Genomic DNA, 25,650 nt, shown 5'->3' with positions numbered 1-25,650 from the left:
TCCTCCCTGCCAAAGATATCTTCCCAGAATTCAGCCAAGAAGGTAGGCAAGGGAGGGGATAATTCAGAAATAAGTGTTCCAGAGGCTGGCAGGCTGGATGAAAGCAAAGCCAGTGATCGCCTGGTTTCTTCTCTGTGAGTGGCCTCCATTTACTACTTCTTCTGTGTTGTGATGGATTTGGGGCATATTTTGCCCCAAAATATATATCAATATCAATATCAATATCAATATCAATATCTCTATCTATCTATCTATCTATCTATCTATCTATCTATCTATCTATCAATACATAACAGTATTGATTTTCCAGCAATAAATTCCTCATAGAAGGATTGAAGGGCTGCTGTGTTTCTTGAATTCTCCCTCTGGTAGCTCAAATGTACCATCTGTATACTGTTGTCCTGGAGAGTGTTAGCTCGAAGGTCTTCAGAACCACCTGAATGGTGTGCTTCTTTAGAGCTGCCTTAGGAGGGCTGGGGGAGCCTGGGGTTGAGGGAGCCTCACTGGGCAGCTTAGGGGTGTTTGGGAGAAAGAAGGCCTCCAGTGTCCCCAGGGTGGGTGTAGCAGCCTCCCCATTCTACACCCCCACCATCATGTTGGCAAAGAAACAAATGCTCAATCATACAATAGGAAAGGAAGACTACAAAAGGTAGTATCCTACAAGGAGGGGGGAGGCTAAAATAGTTCTAAAAGCAAGAAAGTGAAAAGAAAGAAAGTAAAAACAGGAGATAAAATGTTTATTGGAAATAAACAGAACATGAAGACAAAATAACTGAGAGTTTTGATAAAGGAAATAAAAAGTTAAAATTTATAGCTTTGACTAAAAAGATTCAAAATAAATGGAATAATATTTAAGACAAGTGTTAAAAATAGGTTGGTAAGAGAATACTTTTTGAGAGAATAAAATAGAGAGTTTTAAAAAATAAATATTTAAGCTTATTTTTAAAAAGGCTGAAGGAGGAAGAATTTTTTTTTAGACTAAAGTATGAATAACATAAAAAATTCAAAAACGCTGAGGGATCACAGCTCATGCTTCTCTTTTCTCTAGAGCACGGATTGAAAACTTGTGGTCTAGGACAACGTCTGCATTTTATAAATGAGGAAACTGAAATCCAGGGCAGTAGAGAAATTAATCAGGGCAGCACAGCTTGTCAGTGTAGAACTATGTGGAGGACACAGCTGGGAGCGCCTTTGCTTAACTCATTGTAATTCCTGAGATAAGCTAGAGAGGGAACAGGAGCATTCGTTTTTAAGGATATGGATGGACGTACCCTGCAGTTGTTCACCAGTCCCTGTGTGGGAGAGCATAAGATGCAAAAGCTAAGAAGGACCCTGGGATCACTGAGATGGCAGGGAGCATTTGTCTAGAGTATACCAACTTTCCCTCTGTCTGCTTCTACCAGTTCCTTTCATCATTACCTGTTGACCTGGATCAAAACCTTGATGTTAACCCTTGCTTCCATGTCACCACTACTAAAAAGCCCTAGAACATTTAGCAGAATTGTCTGTGATTGTGTATGAGTTTGCTAAGTTGCCATAACAAAATACCACAGACTGGATGGCTTAAAGAACAAGTTTACTTTCTCACATTCTGGAGGCTGGAAGTTCAAAATCAAGGTGTTGGCAGGGTTGGTTCCTCCTGAGGCCTCTCTCCTTGGCTTGTAGGTGGCCATCTTCTTCACATGGTCTTTCTCTGTGTGTTTGTTTTTAGTGTCTCTTCCTCTTCTTATAGGACATTAGTCAGATTGGATCAAGGCCCACCTAAACGGCCTCATTTGAACTTAATCACCTCTTTAGAGACTTTCTCTTTAAATATGGTTACATTCTGAGGTAATGTAACCTTTGACATGTAACAACATGTAATGAGCCATGTTACATGTTCTCTTAGCATGCTCTACACCTTAGTTGTTGTACTTTACCTAATTGAAATTCATTACTTGTATAATTAGTTGCACAATGTCCATCTTCCCCTTTCAGCTGTAGGAAGCAGGAGGCCAGGAATTATGTCTGGTTTGTCTGTGACCATTGAATTATGTCTGGTTTGTCTGTGACCATTGTAGCAGCCCTTTCTAGCTGTGCTCACTGGGGAAGTTCACATTGGTGGGCTTGGTGGGTGAGGGCTTCCCCAAAGAGAGATCTATGAAATCTCGACTCAAAGTCCATGTGGGAGAGAGCCCCAGACTTTCCACTTGTTGACCTAGGAGCCTCATTTCTTAGCATCCTTGGATTATGAACATGAATAGTTATTCTAAGCCCATACTGACCTGTCACTTCTCTGAATCATAGTAAAAAGTATTTTCAGGAGTCTTTATTGTCACCATTTAAGCAATGTGGGTGTATCTCAGCTCCCTGTCCAGACTGTAGATTACAGGAGGGCAAAGCCACATTTTCAGGGTGCTTCCTGCTTCCAGCTGTTTGAGTGTTTGGAATGACACTCTTCCAGTGAGTTGACATTTGAAAGAGTAAATGAAATAGAGCAATTGAAGATAAAAGTTTCTCCTGCAGTGTGGCCAACTGTCCAATGCAACAAAGACTGCTGCTTGCTTGTTTCTTTTTAGGAAAGAATAATTATCAAGAATGAAAATAGCCTCAGTAAAAAATCTTCAATGAATCAGATGAATATTCTGTACAGGAGAGTTTTTTACCTTAAAAAGTGGTGAGCCATAGCTCAGCAAAGGTCATTAGAGGACATAGCAAGCTAGTCTGGGGAGAAAATGTATATTGACTGAGTTTCTCTCCAGGAAGACAGTTTGCATAGCAGTGATTCCATATTAGGTCTGAGGCAGTTACTGCTCACTGGAATCCTTCCAGAGTAACTATTGTGGTGGATGCCTAGCCCCCTCAGAAACCTGGTTTTAAACAGAAATTAAATGTGAAGGGCGGAGTTGCTGCAGTTGTTAGCCTTGGGAAGGGGTTAAAGGGTACATAATGTCATGTGAGATGTCACAAAAATTCAGGAGGAGCTCATGAGGTTGTCTACTTGAAAAAAAAAAGCCTTCACCTAATGCATTTGGAAAAAAGACTATTTAATTTTAGCTCACTGTTAGCCATTACGGGCAGAGGAAAGGCAGACCTTCAATCTTAGAGGGACAGTGAGTTTTTCTACCTTTATAAAAGAAAACACTACTGGAATGTAGTTTTGGTCTGTAGTTTACTACTCTGCAGATAATGGAATGGAAAAGTTATAGTGGCTAGTTATTCCTGAAAAACAGAAAAGTGTGTGTGTGTGTGTGTGTGTGTGTGTGTGTGTGTAACCATGACATAAAACTGCTTCTAATTCATTTTGCAGTAGTAACTGAATTAGGTAGGACAGATTCAGCAGGAGAGGAAAGGAAATAGAACTAAGATGGATGGATGGATGGATGGATGGATGGATGGATGGATGGATGGATGGATGGACGGAAGCATGGATGGATGGACGGATGGATGGATAAATAGGTAGATATAGAGTTAGAGTTAGATACATGACCCAACAAAAAAAGAGGTAAAGACCTTTTCTATTTTAGTCTTAGCTCACTGCATTAGGGCCCAAAGAGGCTGCTCTGAGCTTAATGGTCATGTGATCTTGAAGTGGAAACAAGAAAGTTGAAGAATGAGGGGTAAAGATCTCTTACTTTTTTTTTTTGCTGCATATTCTACTTTTACTTATTTTAATTTTCTATTATTTTTTATTGAGATGTAATTCAGATACCATAAAATTTAGCCTTTTAAAGTATGCAAACCACCACCATCTAATTGTAGAATATTTTCATCACCCCAAAAAGGAACTTCCTAACCATTAGCAATCACTGTCCATTCCACCTGCCCTGGAAACACTAAACTATTTTTTTTGTCTCTATACAGTTGCCTATTCTGGACATTTCATATATATGGAGTCATACAATATATGTGTGTTTTGGTCTGGATTCTCTAACATAGCATAACATTGTCAAGGTTTATCCATGGTGTAGTGTGTGTCAGCACTTCATTCCTTTCTATGACTGAATAATGTTCTATTTTATGGATGTACCACATTTTGTTTATTTATTGAACAGCTGATGGGCATGTGGGTTATTTCCACTTTTTGGCTGTTATGCATAATTCTGCAATGAACATTTGTGTATAAGTTTTAACATGGACATATGTTTTCATTTCTCTAGGGTATGTATCTAGGAATGGTATTGCTGGGTCATATGGCAACACTGTGTTTAACCTCTTGAGGAACTCTACAGCGTTTTCTGAAATGGCTGCACCCTTTATGCCCCTTCCAGCAGTGCGCAAGAGCACTCTTACTATTTGAGCCTCCGCTGTTTGCCAAGCACTGTGCTCCCCTGTCGGTGTATGTTCTGTCGTATGAGCTTAAAGTCATCATTGCTCATTTATAGGATGTGAAACTGAGTGTCCAAGAGATTGAGAGAAAGAGAGAGAGACAGAGAGAGGGAGAGATCACTGAGGGTTTTGTTATCTGGCCAACTGTGGGGCCTCAGCTAAGACTGGAATGCTGACGTCCTGACCCAGGGTACAGTGAGCAGAGGGTGAGTGCAGCCTGGAGGGCAGGTGGAGAGGCTTGGACACAGCAGAGCATGGAGGTCACTAGCCCAGTGTCAAGTAATGCACCCAACGAGCATGGGGCAGGAGTCTGTCCAATGCAGGAGAGGGAACTTTGCAAGGTAACCAGCCGTTCTGCTGTGTCTGCAACTGGAACCAGAGCAGAAGCCAAGGGAAGCTAAGAGCCTCACAGGCTGGCCACCTGGGGCTCAGGGGGACACTGCAGGTTAGAACCAGGTCAGAACATGCTGGGCTGGGTCCCTGACTGTGGTCACTGGAGCCCCATCAGGTAGGAATGGCTGGACAGTCCTAAGACACCTGTACACTCTGCCCATCTCTGCCTGTACCCACCCACACCTGCCCCAGATCAGGAGCTGAGGTAGTATCAATCCATGATTTCATTTTATCACTTTTTAGTTATCAGTTCTTCTCTTGATTCCTGATGTTCACTTTGATCATTATTGTTGTTGTTGTTGCACAAGGAGGGATATAAATAAATACATCCCAAGTTAAAGAGCTTCTCCAGGCCAAATTAAATGAGTGCCAGTGTGGCCTGGGCACCTCCTGCTGACTTCCAGAGGGAAGAAAGGCAGAGTGCTTGTTCACACCTCCTGAATGTTGTGGCACTGGCGGGGTTGACAGCATGGCTGGGAGGGTGGTCCTGCTGCCAGAAGGAAGAGAACAAAGACACTCTTTCCATGTACATCCACCCCAGCCCTTTGGAAATGGGAACTGGCATTTCAGTGTTGGGGCCTCTTGGGATACACATATTCTGTAGGTCATTAGCCCAAAGGCTTCCAGATGTTGTCAAGCCAAAAACAATAAATTCAGGGTGTTTTTCATACATTATTTCCACAAAGTCTGGCCATAAAGGCCCTTTTTTTCTGGGAGGTGGAGAGTAACTGGGGCATCGATGTGCATGCATTTCCTTGTGGTCTGTTATACCTGCTTCCATCTCTCTTTAGGAGACTATCCAGACTGTTCCGTGGAGCTGGGCAAGTCTGTTAACCATGGTCAGAGACAGGGCTGTGTGTTTCTCCAGGGAACACTTACCTTTCCTGTGCCTGCTGTTTGTTTTCTCATCTGGGAACTGCGAGGGAAGCAACTATGTTCCACGGAGTGGTGAGGAGCGAGTGAGAGGCACTGGGAGGGGTGAGGATGGAGAAATCCGTTGCGGTCAGATGATGCCTGAGCCTGGGGGTTGTGTCGACAGGACAGCTCTGCAGCTCTGAGGAGTCAGCCTTTTCTGTGTTCCCGGCAGAATTAAGGCCAGTGAGTGGAAGACGCAATGATGAGGCTGACATTGACTATTTAGAGAACATGTCAAATGGGCCCCACGGAGTGGGCTGTTTGGGGCTCATTGGTGAGTCTGTACCTCTGGAGGCATTTGTTCTGAGTCTGGATGCCACCCTCGCCACAGTGTGGAGGACAGCCGTGGCCCTGGGAGATCCTGAGAGGCTGGGTTCTTGTGTATTTGGTCATTTCATATTTATTTGAGGTGGGGGTGGCTATTTCATATCTGCTGACTTTACCAATTCTTCAAGGAGCTGAATTTTATCACTTGTATGTCTAGTGCACACATCTGGAGCTTGTGTCTTGCTTTCTGGGCCTGCCTGGATAAGGAAGACCTCTGCTCTAACTTCCCTTCTTGTGGGTTTGCTGGAGTGCCCAGCGCTCTGAGGTTTGAGTCAGATGTTGAGGCCTCCCAGTTCCTCACTGCACAGGTCACTCAGAACCGTGGAATTGCCATGATGGATGCTTTTGGGAATCTCCTGGTTTCAGGCATTCTTCGTTTACTGATGGATGTGCTTTCTTGCTTGTGTCCTCGTTCTGTCACATATGTTTTCACACTGGAGCTGCAGAGAAAGGAACATGGAATCGGAGAGCTATAGGGAGTCGGACACTTTGTAGTCCATGTCCTCACTTTACACATGCGAGCTTTGCGGGAGGCGTTTTGCTGAGGACACTGGCCAACCAGGGAGAACAGGCCCTAGGGTCTGCAGAGACGCATCTGTGCATGCTGAGCTTTATGTATACTTTGTTGTTGTTCTGTTAGGGTCACTGTTTTTCTATAATGATCCGTAAATAGAGGCAGCTCCACATTTCTTGCTCTCCTTTATTGCAGACCCCCTGAAAGCATTAACTTTACCTGCTGCCTCCATTTCTTCACCTCTTCTCTTTGGAACCTACTCTAGGCTTTGGTTCCCTGCAATTGGTCCTGCAAAATTCCCCGAAGTCTCTGCCTCAGCGAATCCCTGGGACAGCCCTCAGACGCCACTGTTTCCAGGTTTCCCACCTACATTCCTCTCAGCTCTCTTTTCTTAGCGCTTCTCTTTTGGCCCCTACTCACTGCAGGGCCCAGGGCCCAGGGCTCAGGGCTCAGGCTCCTTTTTCTCTGTTGTCTAGGTGACTCCTTCAGGAACGCATCTTCAAATCCCTTTTAGACACCAGTGAGTTCCAATTTTATCTCCAAGCCTGACCTCATCTCATATCCTGTGCTTGACGTCTCCATCCGGGTGTTTCACAGGCACCTCCAATTTACTCTGTCCCCACCAAGCTCTTGATTTTGTGTCACACCCCCTCATATCCAAAACCTTTTCCTGCCCCATTTCTCCATCCTCACAAATGGCACCAATGGCCAATATTTCTTGTTGCTCGGGTCAAAAATGTAAAACTCAGCTATTCTTGAAGCTTCTTTTCTCTCATGTGCCCTCAGATAAGCTGACCTGGGCTGAGTTCAGCTGGGCTTGGTTCTGAGCCTCAGATTGGATCCAGCTGCTCTGTGTGTCTCTCATCCTCCTTGGCCCAAGAGGCTACCCAAAGCAGGTGGTCACGATGATGCCAGAAAGCTGAGCCCAACAGTGCAAGCACGTTTCCAGCCTCTGCTCAGGTCACAGCCTCTAGTCCCCTGTGGACCAACGCAAGCCTCTTGGCCAAGCCCAAAGTTAAGTGTTGGGGAGAACACTGCCCAGCAAAATGGTCAGGCCCAATGTCAGTATAGGGGGATGTGTGCTCTTTCGAGGGATGTGGTGGGAAGAAAGTATATCTTTACAAAACAAAAACCCAATGTACCACTTCGGAGAGTAGCTTCAAGAAAGAAATTGAGGGCCAGCCAAGTGGCGCGATGGTTAAGAACTGGCTTGGGATGCCAGAGGGCCCCGGTTCGGAACCCACATATGAGGGCCAGTGACACTGCCCTCTACAGATAAGATGCTGAACAACAGCTCAACCTGGAGCTGGGCTGCCATGAGTCACTCCTGCTGCAGTGGGTTGCCATGGGCTACCGTGTGTAGCCAGCAGCCAGCGTGAGCGGCCAGCAGCCGCAGTGTGCGGCCATCCAGAAGCCAGCAACTGATCTGCCTCACCAGGGAAGAGTGCAATGATGGTACCAACTTGGGCCAGTGAAGCACAACTAGACTCCACAACTAGACTGAAGAACAAAATGACAGCAACTTGTCTGTTCCCCTTTCCCCAATTCCCCAGTGCTGTTCCCATCCACCAATTCCCCAATAAAAATCTTTTAAAAAAAAAGGAGGAAATTGACTCATTAATAATGGGATGTTGTAAACAGGGACTTTTTGTGAGGAAGTGGATGTTTGTTTTCTAAACTTGTGTCATTTCTGAATAGCTTTTTGAGAATGGGTATTTTGTAGTTTCCAGGTTCTAATAATTAATTAGGGATGATACTGTTGGTGGTGGGTGGGTGTGTTGAAGGAAGGTGATACTGATGATTTTGGGGGATAAAGGAGATAGCAACATTTTCCTATGATGTTTCACTTTTGTTTTCTCTTATCGCTCTTCTGAGTTCATAATTTACCCTCTATGACATGACACAGTTGTTGCCACTTAAAATCTACACATGATATTAAAAAGTAATATGATTTTTGCAGAATCTGGTCAAGGTTAGTGTTTGTTAAGTTTCACTGCCCTGTCTTCCTCCTCTTAGACATAAAACCCTAGAAGGAGGTTCAGGGCATGAGAAGGGAGGCACGGGAATTTCCTCTGAACCCTTGGGCCTGGCGGGTTCTAAGTGAGTATGGCACATGGCCTGGTCTGCAGTGTCTTGCACACATTTGATGCCAGCACATTTCCTAGGTCATGACAGGGGCCTTCCTTTAATTCAGCATGTTTCCTGCCTGGCTCTAGGTCAGCTTCTTCCCCCTTGCAGTTTTATAAGTGATGTGGGGCTAAGTGACTCAATTAACCTGTGCAGCCAGCGTCTGCTCCATCTGCTTTCATCCATCTGCTCCAAGCAATCCTAACGATTGCCCAACTCTTCCTTGTTTTGTTAGAAATATTCTTTTCATTGACACACGCAGGCATATGCATCAGCCAGAGCAGGGGCCAGGCTGGGGCTAGGTGTCTGTCACCTCCACACAAAAGGGTGTGTGTGCCAGAGTTAAGTTGGCACTGAGAGTGGCTTTTGTGATACTCCTCATCACTTGAAATCAGAGAATGGGTTTCATGGAGGCATGCTTGGCCAGCTGGAACACCAACCCAGGTTCCGGATCCCTTTGTGACTGTCTTCAGTCACAAAGGAATATTCTTCATCCTGGTTGGGCCTCCCTCTTCTCATCTGCTGAATGTGGCTGGGGCTATTCTGAGGAACAAATTAAATAATCATTGTAGAAAGATTCCAGGAAGTATAAAGTTCATAATACATGTAAGACATGTCATTTTATATAAAACTGCAGCTTGAAAATTTATGGACAGTTTGTTCCAAAGGCACTTCAAGCACATAACAATGATTCATATCTCTTGGAACTGCAAATGCTGCATGAACAGTTTGGTTAATGGGCAAAATGTGCTTCCAGTATTCTGGGTTCCAAGGGGGTTGCCCAAATTGTGAGACTTATTAGTCATCGTTTGTCTTCTAGGACAGAATTCAGCAGTGAATTACCATGTGTTATGGACTGAATGTTTTTGTCACCCCCACATTCATATGTTGCAGCCCTGCTCTGCAATGTGTTGGTATTAAGAGGCAGGGCTGTTGGGAGGTGGTTAGGTCATGAGGGTGGGGCCCCATGCTGGAATTAGTGCCCTTACAAGAAGAGGAAGAGATGCAAGGGCTTGTTCTCTCTCCACCGTGTGAGGACACAGCAGGAAGGCAGCTGTCTGCAAGACAGGAGGGGTGCCTCACCAAGAACTAACCCTGCCAGCACCTTGCTCTTGGCCTTCCCAGCCTCCAGAATGGTGACAAGTCAATGTCTGTTGTTTAAACCTCTTGGTCTATGGGATTTTTGTAAACGGCAGCCTGAACAGACTAAGAAATCCTGGAAAATTTGAAAACATGATCATACAAAGGTGGTTGAAGCACTGGATATGTTTAGCCTGGAAAAAAGAAGATATGAGGACAGGTCATGATAATGTCTTGCAATATTTGAAAATTACATAAAAGTGTAATTATATGCATGATAAATATAGAAGAGAGAAGTAAGACCACTGTGTAAAAGAAATCAAACTACGTAATTTTGAAATTTTGTCTATTTGAACTGTAAATCAGGAATGCCCTGCCCTGCAGGGTGGTACGTTCTTTGCTCTGGAGGAATGCTGCCAGCTGGGTGGCCTTCTCTCTGGAATTCCTGCACCAGATGGGAGGGGTACAGCCAGTCGACCTCTCCTTCCTTCCAACTCAGGATTCTAAGTTGGACCCCAAGTGCCCTATTGCCTTAGACTTACAGGGCAATTTACTCAGTTCTCTTTCACCAAGTTGCACTCTATGACTTCAGGATATTAAGACTAACATAAACTTTGGACTTCATGTCTGGAAACACTGAGGATATAGGACAGAAAATGTCAAAAGCATCATAATGCAGATATCAATGAATGTCAAGATCACCATACTAATATTTGAACTGGGGAATCAATAATGCTTTGACATGCGTTCATGAAGCAATGCTTACTAGTTTCAGATGTCTTCAAGAGATTTCTGTGTCAACACTAGAACAATGTAGTAATATAATTTGGCCAACACAGCTTGTGATGCACTCATTCACTGGTTCATTCATTTTTTCACTCACTTTGCTCATTCAGCCATTCATTCATGGTACAATCTGTATGAGGTTCTCACTATGTGCCAGAGCATGGGTAAGACACAAAGATGTCTTCCTGTTGGCAGAAGCCTGTGCTTTTGTGAGTGCATATAATATGATACGAGCGATGCTGAAGTGAGGTGTCCACCAAGGAGCAGTATCTGCCTTTCTGGGTAGGGCAAAGTTCAGAAAGTGTTTGTGGGTTGTGGTGAAGAGCAAGGATGACTGGCAGCAGCACTGAGGGGCAGCAGCTTTTAGAGCATGAGAAGAGAGTGGGATTGCTAATGCAAAGGATGCCATGGGGCAGAGGCCAGGGGATGACCTGGACAAGGAGTCGGCCAATGAGCAGCTTCCTATACTGCATGAGGGTTTTAAATTTTTTCTCCATAGGCAGCAGGAATGCACTAATGAACTTTAAGCAAGCATTGATCAGATTTGCATTTGCACGTGGAAAGCTCTCTCTGAAGATGGTGTTAGGAATTAAGGGAGAGATGCCTGGAGCTTGAATTCAGGTGGTGGCAGAAATCATGGAGAGGAGGGGAGGAACAGAGTCAAGAGATATGTCAGAACGAGCACCAAGAGTCATTTGAGTAGTGACTTAAAAAATATTACATATATATATGAATTAATGAATTTAAATATATGTATTTAGCATATATATACATATATTATATATACAGTTAGCATATATGTTTAACATAAATATTGTATATATTTATGGTATGTAATTAAACTGCTTATTATAGTGCTTTGTATCTAGCGAACATTTGTCAGTTTAACCAATTATCACTAACATTTGTTTCCAAAATGGTACTATCCTCTCCTTCTTTCAGCAATATTTCTGGACTAGCTTTTCTGTTCCATTGATCTGCTGTCATTTCCTGTTCCATTATCTCATGATCTTTATTGTTAGAGCTTTTCGGTATGTTTTACTAGCTGGTAGGGTTAAGTCCCTTCATGGCTCCTCTTCACACAATTCTCAGATGTCCTATTTATCTCTATTATCAAGCTATCTTCCTCAGCAAGGCTGCTCACTCTCCCAGGCAGACACGGAAGTTGGACAGGAATGAACTCGGAATTATTGCTCACTATTAAGTGTATTTTTGCGATGTCCTGATTGTCTATCACTTTTATCAACTTCCAAATTCTTTAGCATCATGGCATCTCCTTGGGACTCTGACCTTCAGGAGAAGTCAGACCTCTCTGCAGAGACCACCTAATCCATGTTTGTCCAACTGAAGATGGGCCGTGTGACATGCTAGCCTCTCTGGCTGTGTGTGTGTGTTTGTGTGTCTGTGTGTGTGTGTGTGTGTGTGTGTGTGTGGTTCCCCACGCTGCACTGTGGCTGCTGAGACGATGAAGAGCTTCCTGAGATGACAAGGCACCAGACTACATTTTACTGCAGTCTCTATCTATTTTGGAGTTTGTACATCTGTTGTGAGTAACATCCCTATTTCTGAAAGAATAATGCCAGCTATCTATAAACTTGTAACTTTAAACAGTGACCTTGGAGAAATTATGTCCTTAGTTGTATGAAAGGAGGTGGTAAGGCAGCTTGGAGTTGATTTAGAACTTTGGCTTTTTATTTTTGTCACCACTGCAGACTTTTTTGTAGCCTGGGCCCAACCAAAGTCAGATGTGGGCAGAGTGATTTACTCTTGCTGAGCAGATATCATGCATTTGCGTCTCCAGATTCCCAGGCTCCATGTGACACAGATGAAGCTGTTTCATCATCCATATGAGATGTCCTGTAGAGATTAGGTGTTGACTTGCCTGCACTAGAAGGGAATTTCTAAAATTTCCATAGTGGAGGTTCTTTACTACCTTATGACCCAGCAATTTTACTTCTGGGTATTTATCCAAAGAAATTGAAAACACTAATTCAAAAAGATATACAAGGTCAGACAATTAACTTCACAAACTCATCCTAGAAAAAGTGCTACATACCTCATTGCTGAATATCACTATGGTCACCTTCAAAGTACTCCCCTTGGGAAGCTATGCACTGACGCCAGCACCTAGTCCACCCTTCAAAGCAATTTTGGAACTCTTTTTCTGGAATTGTCATCAAAGCTGTCATTGTATTACTCTTGATGTCTGGAATGTCATCAAAATGTCTTCCTTTCAATATTTCTTTTATCTTTGGGTAACAAGAGAAGTCACTGGGGGCCAGATCAGGTGAGTAGGAAGGGTGTTCCAATACAGTTATATGTTTACTGTCTAAAAACTCCCTCACAGATAGTGCCGTGTGAGCTGGTGCATTGTCGTGATGCAAGAGCCATGAATTGTTGGTGAAAAGTTCAGGTTGTCTAATTTTTTCACGTAGCCTTTTCAGCACTTCCAAATAGTAAACTTGGTAAACTCTCCAGTTGGTACAAATTCATAATGAATAATCCTGCTGATATCAGTAAAATGTTAGCAACATTGTTGCAGCAGTTCACAAGCACCCCTCTGTTCATTATAGCACTTTTTACAATAGCAAAGATATGGAAGCAACCCAAGTGCCTCTCAATAGATGATTGGATAAAGAAGATGTGGTACATATATACAGTGGAATAATACTTGGCCATAAAAAAGAATGAAATCTTACCATTTGCAACAACATAGATGGACCTAGAGGGCTAAGTGAAATAAGTTAGACTGAGAAAGAAATATACTATATGATCTCACTTATATGTGGACACTAAAGAACAAAATAAATGAACAAACAGAACATTACAGACTCATAGATGTAGAGAACAAACTGATGGTTGCCAGATGGGAGGGGCTTGGGGAGCTGGTTGAAAAAGGTCAAGGGATTAATAAGCACAAATTGATAGTTACAAAATAGTCATTGGGATGTAGTGTATAGAATAGAGAAAATAGTCAATAATGTTGCAACAACTACGTATAATGCCAGAAGGGATCACTGCATAAATTATATAAATGTCTAACCACTATGCTGTATACTTGAAATGAATATAATATAAAATAGTATTGAATATCAATTAATTGTAACTGAAAAAAATAAATAATTTCTAAAAAGTGAAAGTTCTTTTTATTATTTAGTGTTTTGGGGAAATTGAATGACTATTTGAGAAAAATAATTTAGAGCCTTACCTCCCAGGATATTTGTAATATATCTCAGGCACCATGCCCCTTTAATTATTATTGCTTTACATCCTAACTTAATATTAGCTAGGACAACCCCTTATTTTTCTTCTTTTACAAAAATGTTTTAAGTTTTATTCCTTCTGTGTTATTCTGGGTTAACATTAGAAATCGTTGTTATGTTCCAGAAAAAATAAAATCTCAACTGGAATTACATTAAGCCTATACAGCAGGCACTCGAATAACATCATTTTGTTCAGTGTCATTTCGTTATAACATTGATAAGATGCCATAGGAACTTAATTCTGTTTATATCAATTAGCTTGTGGAAAAACTGGTTTCATTATATGTTGTTTCACTTAAAGTCACAGAACCTATTAATGAAGTTAAGTGAGGATTTACCATATATTAAAAAGGAAAAATTGTATCTTTATAGCATTTCATCTTCTAGTTCAAAATCATGTCTCCCTATGCCCATTTATGTATGTCTTATTTTATTCCATTTAGTAAAGTTTTATAATTTTCTCCCTATTGTTTAAACTTACTAGGTATACTGCAATGTTTATTGCTTTTACAAATAGGTGTGTTTGTTTGTTTTTTTACAGTCTATATTCTAGTTGGTTATGGCTGGGATACAAAACTATTGACACATGGCCATGATCATGTACATGCCCCAGCCCAGGCTTCTACCACTATGGAAGCACTTACTTTACTGACATGGCTATCTCCTGGGTCACCAGGGCTATGTTCACTGTCAAACCAAATGGCCTTTTCCAGGCTTGATTTCTCTGTGACTTTCATCAGTGCAGACTCTCTTCTTCTTTATGAATATAAATATACTATAATAGTAGTCTTAATCCCTCTTCTCATAGTAGATGTTTTTCCTATGTATATTTAATTTTCGTCCTCAACATCACTTTGCAATAAATGGCCCCAAGTTCAATCTCCAGTTATTATCTCTATTCATCCATATATTCAATGGCTTTTAAGACCTTTCTATGTGTCAGGCACTGGCATTACCACATCCCTGGCCTTAAGGAGAATACCTAGACGGGATAAGTAAGATGCTGTACCTGTCAGGCTCCCAGCAGGAAAGAGATGGCAAACTCAGAAGGGGTGATTGAAGAGATTTAGCAAAATATTGACAATGGTTTGGGCAGAGTTAAGGGAAATCAGCAAGGAATGACGAAGGATGGTGAATGACTCTTGGACTGGCAACAGAGGAGGCAGTGGCTGCTATGCCAAGGTCTGAAGGGGCCCGAGGAGGGAGTGACTGACAGAACAGTATGAGTTGTGAGCCTAGGCTGACCCTCAGAAAGGGCTGCCTGATTGCAACTGGGTACAGAAGAATGCAGCCTCTACCAAACCACTGCCCAGTTGGGAGGGAACTGGGGGGAGAAATATCCCAACCTCTCTGTCTTTCTATCCATCAGTGTCTTCAAGGTGCCTCCTGTTGGTTGACCCCAACCCAAAGCAAGGGAAGCCTTGAAGCTTTTTATATAGGTCTGTCTCTTGGGGCGTGCGTCAGGGAAGAAGGGTGGAGCATGGATATGGAGAGAATAGAGAACATTCAGTATAGGGGATATGAGATGACTGACCTCAGTTTCTTCTTCCTGCCTTTATCCTCTGTTCTTGTCGAAGGACACCACTTGGTTATGCAGTCTTCAGCTAAAATAACTCAGGAGGCAGCTCCAGATGGAGCAGAAGGGAATCATGAGTCCTCCCAGGCTTGGTGTCAAGCAGCCACCCCATTCTCTTCCTTTTCCCTCTTTGTTGCTGCTTCTTCCCTTTGCCAATTGTGACGTCCATGCCTCCAAGTTTCTATCAGTTTGCAGCAGCTGCAATTGCTGCCAAAGAGCAACGGGCGCTTTCAGAAAAGAAGGCTCGCTGGTTCATGGAGTCATCCCAAGTTGCTCCATTGGCACCTTTTCCCAGCTAAGTGAAGACCAACTTGAGCTTTGTTGGTGAACTTGAACTCTTGTTTATCTTTGCCAACAGTTTCTGGGACCTGCTAAGTAAGCACATTAAAATGCCAGAGAAAAAATTTCTGCTTTGTTGAACCTTTCTGGGAGATGAAATTGGGGAGGAAATGAGGGCACATAGACCATAAAACATATAATTCATAGTGGTCACATCGCACTGTGAGGGGTGATCTTTTGAGGCTGCTAAGTGGGTACCTTTGATGATGGAAGAAATAATGCCACATGAAGGGGAAGAAAATCTCAGTGGGAGCCATCATTCCCTGTGTGTCCTTGGTAGGATTAGCATGCATTCCTTGTCTTTTAAAGATTTTTATTAAAAATATAGTTAGCATACAATATTATCTTAGTTTCATGGGTACACCATAGTTATTCAACATTTATATACCTAAAGAAGTCATCACCATGATAAGTCCAGCAACCATCTGACACCTTACCATACTATCACAATATTATTGACTATATTCCCTATGCTGTCCATTATATCCCCATGACTTATTTGTTTTATAACAGGAAATTTTAATCTTATATTCCTCTTCACCTTTCTTCCCCTTTTAAAACAATTTCAATTACAGTTGACATTCAATATATTGTCATATTAATTTCAGGTGTACATCATAGTGGTGAGACATTTGTATAATTTAATAAGTGATCCCCCTGACTAGTCTAGTACTCACCTGGCACTATATATAGTTATTACCATATTATTGACTATATTCCTTATGTTATACCTTACATCCTCATGACTACTTTGTAACAACCAATTTGTACTTCTTAATCTCTTCCCATTTTTAGCCCAACCCCTCAATCCTCCCTCCCATCTGGCAACCATCAAAATATTCTCTGTACCTGTGCGTTTGTTTCTGTTTTGTTTGTTAATTTTGTTCTTAGAGTCTATATACAAACGAAATCACATTGCATTTGTTTTTTTCTCTGTCTGACATACTCCATTCAGTACAATACCCTCCAGGTCCATCCATGTCACCACAGATGGCAAGAACCCATTCCCTTCCATGGCTGAACAATATTCCATTATATACGAGTTTAAGTTCATGAGCTCATCTTACAAAAAGCACTACATATCTCATTGCTAAATATCACATATGGTCACCTTTGAAGTACTCCACTTGGGAAGCTATGCACTGACACCAGTGCCTAGTCCACCCTTCAAAGCAATTTTGGAACTCTTTTTCTGGAATGGCCATCAAAACTGTCGTTGTATTACCCTTGATGTCCTGAATGTCATCAAAATATCTTCCTTTCAATATTTCCTGTATCTTTGGGTAAAGAAAAAAGTCACTGGGAGCCAGACCAGGTGAGTAGGGAGGGTGTTCCAATACAGTTATTTGTTTACTGGCTAAAAACTCCCTCACAGATAGTGCCATGTGAGCTGGTGCATTGTTGTGATGCAAGAGCCATAAATTGTTGGCAAAAAGTCCAGGTCGTCTAACTTTTTCATGCAGCCTTTTCAGCACTTCCAAACAGTAAAGTTGGTTAACTGTTTGTCCAATTTGTACAAATTCATAATGAATAATCCCTCTGATATCAAAAAAGATTAGCAACAAGTTAGTGAACTTAATTGTACAAGATAGCATATGTACCACCTTCTCTTTATCCATTTGTCCATCGACAGACACCCAGGCTGCCTCCACATCTTGGGCATTGTAAATAATGCTGCAATGAATATATGGATGCACACGTCCTTCAAAGTAGTGTTTTGGGTTTCTTCGGATAAATACCCAAAAGTGGGATTACTGGGTCCTTCTTTGTCTCTTGTTATAGCCTTTGTTTTAGTCTATTTTGTCTGTTATACGTATTGCTATCCCAGCTCTTTTTTTTCATTTGCATTTTCATGAAGCAACTTTTTCCATCTCTTTACTTTCAGTCTGTGTGTGTCTTTCAATCTGAAGCGAGTCTCTTGTAGGCAGCATGTGTAAGGGTTTTGTTTTCTTATCCATTCAGCCACACTATGTTTTTCTTGCCATTTTATTCATATTTTTTATTTTTTTTTAAAATTCTATCTTAAAGAAGTCCCTCTAAGATTCCTTATAATACTGGTTTGGTGGTGATGAACTCCTTTAGCCTTTTCTTGTCTGGGATGCTCTTTATCTGTCCTTCAATTTTAAATGACAGCTTTGCTTCATAAAGTAATCTTGGCTGTAGGTCCTGTTTTTTGTCACTTTGAATATTTCCAGCCAATCCCTTCTGGCTTGCAAGGTTTCTGTTGAGAAATCAGCTGATAGTCTTATGGGAGCTCTCTTTTGGGTAACTAACTGCTTTTCTCTTGTTCTTTTCAGCATTCTCTCTTTGTCTTTAACCTTTACCATTTTAATTATAATGTGTCTTAGTGTGGGCGTGTTTGGGTTCTTTTCATGTGTGTGCGTGCACGTGTGCGTGCATGTGCGTACTTCCTGGACTTGTATGTCTTTTTACTTCCCCAGGTTAGGAAATTTTTAATTAATTATTTCTTCAAAATTAGATTCTCAATCCCTTACTTTCTCTCTTCTCCTTCTGGTACCCCTGTGATGTGAATGTTGTTATGCTTCGGGTTGTCCCAGAGGTCTCTTAACTATCCTCCTTTTTTTGGATTCTTTTTTCTTTTTGATGTTCCAATTGGTGTTTTCTGCTACCTTTTCTTCCAAATCATTGATTCAATTCTTTGCTTCATCTAGCCTGCTGGTACATTCTTCATTTCAGTTATTGTATTCTTCACCTTCTGACTGGTTCTTTTTTATGGTTTCTGTGTCCTTATTTATGCTTGCTATCTCTTTGTTGAAGTTCTCACTAAGTTCCTTGAGCATCCTTATAACCATTGTTTTGAACTCTGTATCCGTTAGGTTGCTTGCCTCTATCTTATTTAGTTATTTGTTTGGGTTGGGTTTTTTTTTAGTTTTCTCCTGTTCTTTCATTTTGGACATATTTCTTTGCTTCCTCATTTTGGCTGCCTCTCTGTGTTTGTTTCTATGTATTTGGTAGGGGTATTGTGTCTCGAGTCTTGCCTGGTGGCCTTATGTAGTAGGGGTTTTCTGGGGTCTAGTGGCACAGTCTTCCTGGTCACCTGAGTCAGGTGCTCCAGAAGTGAGGGTTGTGTGTACCCTCCTGTTATAGTTGAGCCTTGATTGCTATTGACATGTCAGTCAGTTGTATTGACCCTCAGGCTCTGGCTCTGGGGTATGGCCACATCCACAGCTTATGGGATGCTGTGCAAGGGGCTTACCCCATGGTATAAGATTTTCCCCAGTGGGCTCTGGTGCCTGTTGAGACCGCCCTTCGTGTGTGCCACTTGTGGGTCTAATTGGGCTGTGCTCTGCTTTGGTCTGAAGCCAACCTCCAAGTGTGTTTGTTCTGGGGCCTCTTGAGAGGGGCTCTGGTGCAGGCCCAGGTCAGCACTGCCTGTCACCAGCTGGGAACTACCTGGTAGGGACTACCAAGTGATCCACTGTTGGTTGCTGCCTGTGCTATACATGGTGGTGGGTGGGGAAGGCCACACTGCAAACTGAGGTCAGCTGCCACCAGTACAGGTCTGGGGAAGCTCCACAAAAAGCCAGGACACTCCAAGGCCTGCTGTCACAGGCTTGCTTCCGTAAGGTTCAGCTGTTGATAAAGCCTCCTGCAGTATGCAAACAGGGTTCCAGCTGAGTCAGCAGGGTGGAGCAGTGGAGCTCACCAGGCCAATCAGATTCAGATTTAACCATAAGCATAGGGGGTGGGCTCAAGGAATGATGGCACCCACCTGCTGCTTCTTGGGAAGAGAACCCCACACAGGGAAAATGAGGACTATCCCTCCAGTCCTCTCCCCGATATTACATAACTCAGTCTCACTCCATATGTTTCTGACACCCCCTGAGTCACCATCCCTCTGCCCGAGCCAGGGTAAGTGCCTGTGTGAGCCCTTTAAGAGGATGTCTGGGTTTCTCATAGCCTTCCATCCCACCCAAAAGGTCGGAACCCCACTGTTTTTCACAGCCAGAAGTTGTGGGGGCTCATAGTACACTTCCTAGTACTCTGGGCTGGGGAGCCTGGTGTGGGGGCTGGAGTCCCTTGCTCCTTTGTGGGGAACCTCTGTGGCTGAGACATGTTTCCTGATTTTCAACAGGCACACATGGGTGTGGGACCCGTCCGTTTCATGTCTCCGCCCCTACTACCAGTCTTGACGTGGCTTCTTCTTTATATCCTTAGTTATAGGAATTCTGTTCAGCTAAACTTCAGATGATTCTCCAGGGAGGAGGCTAGCATAGTTCGTCTACTCTGCCATCTTGGATCTCCTCTCTTAGTAGTGTCCATGCATTCCTAGTCTTTTTTTTTTAACTTTGTAATTTTGTATTCTTTTTTTTCTTTTAATTATTTTTATTATGAAATACACATTTTTTAGAATTAGTTTCAGCTACACAACACAGTGCAATAGTTATACTTTTTACCCCTCGAAGTGACAACCCCCCTCCCCCAATCCGCCGCCCCACTTCCCCCCCCATTTCATACATATCTATTACAATTCCCTTGACTCCACTCCCACACTATACTCCACGTCCCATATCTATATATATATATATATATATATATATATATATATATATATATATATATATATATATATATATATTCACTTATAGTTGGCATACAATATTATACAACATCAGCTTCAGGTGTGCAGTGCAGTGATCAAGTCTCTTCCCCATCCATGATGTGTGCATTCCTAGTCTTAATTTCTATGTCCTTTTATAATAAATTTCCTTCCTGGCTCCTCTGCCTGTATTGGAAAGGCTGCCAATGGGAACACACTGGGCAAGCACTACTGAGATGCATTTTAGCTCCGAGATGGCATTCAGTGACTTGATATTGGAAGCTATCTCTTTAGATTGACAAAAGAAATGCTGCATCATGAAAGGAAGAAAGAGATGTGCCAACCAAACCACTGAGATGAAATAAGAAGAAGAATCAGATGTTTTCCACTGAAGCTGCTGAGTTAAGTTGAAGGCCCATTTGGCCCCATTCTGATAGTTTCCCTCCTTGACTCTTGGGCTCCATGGTGGCAGGCAAACCATTGAAGTCTGATTTTGTGGCTTGTGAGAAAAATCAACAAGTACTGGGGAAGGAAAAGGGAAATCCAGGATGAGTGAACAGAAGTACACAAAAAAGGAGGAAAGCCCACTGTCAGTCGTCCCTTTACTATTTTTCTTTTATTACACAATAGTTCACACATTATATATATCACATACATGTTAGGTAATAATTATATCATGACTACTATTCACATCCACCCCCAAGGTTTATAATAGAGCATTACCAGGACCTTTATAAGGTCCTTTGTGTTTCCTTCCCCAGTCATGATCTACTCTCTCTTTTATGGCTGTTTATAATTTCACTACATAAGTTTGTATCTTTAAACTATCTTTTTATTAGGTTTTGAAACGTTCCTATAAGTGGAATTTGTATAAGTTGAATTATATGCACTCTTGATGCTTGCTTTTTGCTTTACATTGAGTCAATGAGATTTATCTGCTAGCCATTCATTTTCATCGCTGCACAATATTCTTTTTCTGTGAGATTAGTACCATTTATTTACCATTCTCCAACATGTTTTCAATGCTTAGTTCTTTCCTACAGAATTTCCTGAAAACTGCATTTATGTGTATGTTGAGGGTTGGGAGAAATGTCTTATTCCATCTCCATTACTTTTGGATGGTCAAATAATTAATCCTTGAGCCTCCGTTTCTGCATCTCTAAGTGATCATGGTCATGTCTACCCTGCCAGTCTAATAGACAAATGGGTATAAAAGCATTGGGAGAAAAAGAAAGACGAAACAGTAATCACCAGTCGTGGAGAGAGGATGCTCAAATGGATTCATGAAGACAAGCAGGAAGCTTAACCACTGGTTCATACTGAGATGTCTCTGTAATCCTTTAAGTCCCAGTTCCTTGAAGTCTTGAGCTTCAAATGTAGCTTTGATGAAAGAACATGCATACAAATCAGAGAAGAAATAAGCTTTGAAGTATGTGATTCCTACTCTAGATATGGTGGAAGTAAACAAGAGGAGTAGGGTCAGAGAATCTTTCTCCTTCTTGCTATTAAACATCCCTCCACCTACCCAACCCCTGCCCTCTGTCATGGCTACGGCCCCCTCCATGCTGATGGCTGCCAGGTTCATATCTCCAGCCTCCTCTGCTGTCTGCCCTTCCATTCTCATGTGTTCTAACCCCCTACTGGAGCTCTGATCCTATCTGAATGTCCATGAATGCACCGTATACTGCATGTAGACAATAGAACTCATTTTCTCAAACTTTCTTCTATATGTCCCATCCCTGTAAGTGGTATGGATCACTGGAAACTCCAAGTTCACTCACTTCTTCCCTCTCTCTTACCCTAACACTTGTCTGTCTCCTGCCTTGTGATGATGGTATCTCTTAAATATTTCCCAGATCTTTCCACCACTGCCTTAAAATGGGGCCTTGCCATCCTTTGTCTGGAATGCTGCAAGAGCCCCAGAATTTGTCTCCTCATCTGTCATGGACCCCAGGTCTTATCCTCCTTTATATCTCTCATCTAGAACCCAGGTCTATCTTTGCCAGCCATGGAACCTTAACAAAGTCACTACATTCTCAGACTCAGTGTCCTCATTTGTCAAATAGAGATGATTGTACCTTCCTCATGAGGTTGTCAGATTACATGAAGCAATAATAAGGCACATGTAATGTGCTTATCAGGGTGCCCAGCACACAGAAGATGCTCAATAAATAGTAGATGTCATTACTTTTAGAGCCTGAGGTTTATCCTTGTGCCATCCACCTTACAAGTAAAATTTACAAATCCTGTTTCACATCTTGTTACTTGTTTAGGCACCTTGTCATTTATAGATAAAATTCTAAACTCAAGAGAACCAGGACTGCATCCAGGACTTTTGTGGTCTCTAGGCACTTTGGCTTTCATGGGTTTCTTCCACTATAAAAAATATATTAAAAACTATATTTTATGACTGTATTGTTATTATTTTAAAATGAATTTAAACATTTTCTGGGCCTTTCAAAATATTGGGGACCCTAGGTGCTGTGTCTACTGTGACAAATACAAATCCTCTCTGAAAGGAACATGTTCTCTCTCTCTCTCTCTCTCTCTCTCTCTCTCTCTCTCTCTCTCTTTGTCTCACTTTTTCTCCCCCTCTCCCTCCTCCCACCCTCCCTCTTCCTCCTTCCTTATTTTTGCTTATTTTCTTTTGTGTGTGTGCATGTCATTAATTTTTGCTTTTTTGTTATGTATTGCTTTTTGGGGGGAGGGGAGGGGTTCCTCTCTTCTTTTTCTGACTCCTTGGGTTAGATGCTTACCTTATTAATTATCAGTCTTTCCCTACCCCCCCACCAATATATGCATTAATATAGTTCCTTCCAAGTATTGTTTTAGCACTATCCTAAATAGTCTGTCAGTTTCATGTATCTTCTAATGGCACTATGATTAATTATTTGACCCTGATTGTTTTAGAAGTCTTTTTTAAATTGCCAAAATGTATGAGTTCCTTGTGGTATTTTTATTATTGGTTTCTTTTTTTATTGCTTTATATTCAGAGATTATCTTTAAGAGAGGTTGAGACTTGTTTGTAGTCTGTCAATTGTTCAAATATTCCATTTACCCTTGTAGTGAACATGTACTTATTAGAAAGTCAGGTGCAGGGTCCATTAGATCAAATTTGTTAATTTTGTTGTGCAGTTCTATATTTTTTCTAAATTTTTGTCCTTCTCATCTGTTGAATATGGATAAATGTATTAATATTCCCCACTAAGATTGTTCATTCATTGATTTTTCCTTGTAATGTGGCCAGTTTTTGCTGTACGTAATTTGAAGCTGTGTTGCTAAGTGCATGGTAGTTTATAATTCTTTATAGTTTCCTGGTTTATTCTTGCTTTGCAATTATGTAATGACTTTATATATCCTATAAGGCTGTTTGCCCCGAATTCTGTTTTATCTGATATTAATAGAGCCATGCCAGGTTTCTTTTTGATTAGTATTTGGCTGGCATATATTTTTTTCTACCCATTTCCATTCTGTTTTTTTGTTGTTGCTGTTGTTGCTGTTTTTATTCATTGTATTAGTTTCAGTAACAATTTTCCACAATCTTGATGGTTTAAAACAACAGAAATGTATTGTCTCACAGCTCTGGGGGCTAGGGATCCAAAATCAAGGTGTTGGCTGGGCCATGTTCCTTCCGAACGCTCTCGGGAAGAATCCTCCCTTGCCTCTTTTTGGCCTCTGGGAGTTGCTGGCAGACCTTGGCATTGCTTGGCTTGTAGCTGTATCCTCCAATATCTAGCTCTGTCATCAAATGGCATTCTTCCTTCTGTGTGTCTCTCTCTGTCTATGTCCAAATTTATCTCTTCTTATAAGGACACTTGTCATCTTAATTTGATTATATATTGAAATAGGTTCCAAAAATGGGTTTTGGGTAGACAGGGGGAACTTGTGCCTTCATAATTAAAAATTATGAAACATTTAAGGCATAAAAGGTTCCACATCCTGTGTATGTTTCAGCTCTAATATGTTTGAGCCTTTAGTTAACGATCAATCCATCCTTAACCCCATTCTAGCAGATACAGTCTGAACTCTGATTTTAACTTACCTCTGGGAGTTTCCCTTTCTTTCTTGCAAGCTCAGCTGTGTATTTAAAATATTTTAAAAGCTTTGTATTCAGCATTTCTAGGTGCTTTACTAGAAAGCTTTTATGTTAGTTTACCCTTCCATCTTGCTGGAACAGGAATTGTCTATCACAAGTAGGTTTTAAAAATAGCTTTATTGAGATACTTTTCACATACCATATCATTCACCTGCTTAAAGTGTATGATTTAGTGGTTTTTAGTATATTTACAAAGTTGAGTAAATATCACCACAGTCTAACTTGAGAACATTTCCATCACCCAAAAGGATACCCCTTACATGTAGCAGTCATTCACCATTTCTTCCCCAAACCCCTCAGCCCTAAGCAGATACTAATCTACTTTGTATCTCTAGAGATTTGCATATTCTATACATTTCATGTAAATATTATAGAATCATACAATTTGTGGTCTTTGCTGACTAGCTTTGTTTACTTGGCATAATGTTTTTAAGGTTCACCCATGTTATAGTGTATACTTCATTCTTTTTTATTGCCAAATAATAACCCATTGTATGGTTAGAACATATTTTGTTTATCCATTCATCAGTTAATGGACATTTAGCTAATATGAATTATGCTCCTAGGAACACTTGTTTATGAGTTTTTGTGTAGCAATATCTTTTTATTTCTCTTGGGTATATACCTAAGAATGCACTTGCTGGGTCATATGGTAACTATGTTTAGTATTTTGAAGAACTGCCAAACTATTTTCCAAAGTAGTCTCACGATTCTCTATTCCCCCAGTAATGCTCTTTCACAGGTGTTTTTGAAACCCAGCACAGGTGATTGTACTTAACATGGGAAGAGTTCTTGTAGATTTTTGAGTGTGGTGAAGGTGATATTGTTGGAATGTTTGTTGCACATTGATGTGGAACTAGGGATTAAAGACCAGGAAGCAGGTAGCAAGGGCAGGAGTAATCTAATTCTCAGTTGATGTTGCCTCTGTTTGGATGGTGGCAGGCAGAAAAGATGTCAGGATTCCTGAAAACCATGGTGGATAGTGAAAGTGATTGTCAGGCAGAAAAATGATGTTCACCTGAGACCGACTCTGAGCTGCTTACTCAGACTTTGCTTTCTGATCTTGATATCACAGAAAATAAATTTCTGTTTTCAGAGAAGTGGGAAAGGGAATGAATACAAGTCTTGTCATTATGTGATGGAGAACCTCCTGTGACTGGAGTAGATCTGGGGGCCTTCGAGTTGCCAGGGGATGTGATGCTTTCCTGGGAATTCACATCCTTCTAGGCTCTGTGGGATGTCCACTGTTAAAGCCGAGGGAGCTGTTTACAGCCTTAGTCCATGTTCTTCCTGTCAGTTAGACTTCTGTGGATAAATTCCCGTGTGTGTGTGTGTGTGTGTGTGTGTGTGTGTGTGTGTGTGTGT

The 25,650-nt window shown here is 41.6% G+C and overlaps 1 protein-coding gene across 1 annotated transcript in view; it reads left to right on the top strand.

Annotated features, from left to right (window-relative positions):
* LOC109393959 (putative polypeptide N-acetylgalactosaminyltransferase-like protein 3) overlaps positions 1 to 25,650 on the top strand; it is a 347,307-nt gene that overhangs the window by 185,428 nt on the left and 136,229 nt on the right. The window lies entirely within an intron of this gene.

This window comes from Hipposideros armiger, unplaced genomic scaffold, assembly GCF_001890085.2.
Source record: "Hipposideros armiger isolate ML-2016 unplaced genomic scaffold, ASM189008v1 scaffold_400, whole genome shotgun sequence".
In the NCBI taxonomy this organism is placed as follows: domain Eukaryota; kingdom Metazoa; phylum Chordata; class Mammalia; order Chiroptera; family Hipposideridae; genus Hipposideros; species Hipposideros armiger.
The sequence above is the reverse complement of the archived record's forward strand: the minus strand, read 5'-3'. Positions and strand labels throughout refer to the sequence as shown.